Genomic DNA, 638 nt, shown 5'->3' with positions numbered 1-638 from the left:
TATATATATATATATAATTTTTTTTTCGGAACTGGGGATTGAATTCAGGCCCTTGCGCTTGCATCTATATCTGTTTTTGAAACAGGGTCTCAATGTGTAGTTCAGGATACCCATCTTTTCTACCTCAGCCTCCCAAGGATTACAGGTGTGCGCCACCATGCCTGGCTTCTATATCCATATTATGTGAGGCTCTGAGGTTCATTGCTTAATTTTCCCCAAACAGGTTAATTAAAGTTTTGTGAATTTTGTTTTGAATGAGTAATCACTACATCAGATAAAATCTATGTTATTTAAAATCAGGGGCTGAGGAGATAACTTGGAGGTCTAAGCACTTGCTTGGCAAGTGCAAGGACCCGGGTTCAATCCCTGGTACAGCATGCCATGCCAACCGTTGAAACTGCAAGGTGGTGCATGCCTGTAATCCCAGTGCTGGGAAGGCGGAGACAGGAGGATCACTTTGAGTCTGAGCTGCGTAGCGACACCCTGTACCAAATAAATAATTTTCTTTAAATTTCTATTTCTTTTATTTATTTTTGCATAATTTTGAGAAACAAATAGCAATGAGAGTTTCAAATCAAATTGGTAGGACAGTTTCAATAATTAACACATTGCATACATTCTTCCTAGTGGTTAATTGC

Source organism: Octodon degus, unplaced genomic scaffold, assembly GCF_000260255.1.
Source record: "Octodon degus isolate 3935 unplaced genomic scaffold, OctDeg1.0 scaffold00018, whole genome shotgun sequence".
NCBI lineage: Eukaryota > Metazoa > Chordata > Mammalia > Rodentia > Octodontidae > Octodon > Octodon degus.
The sequence above is the reverse complement of the archived record's forward strand: the minus strand, read 5'-3'. Positions refer to the sequence as shown.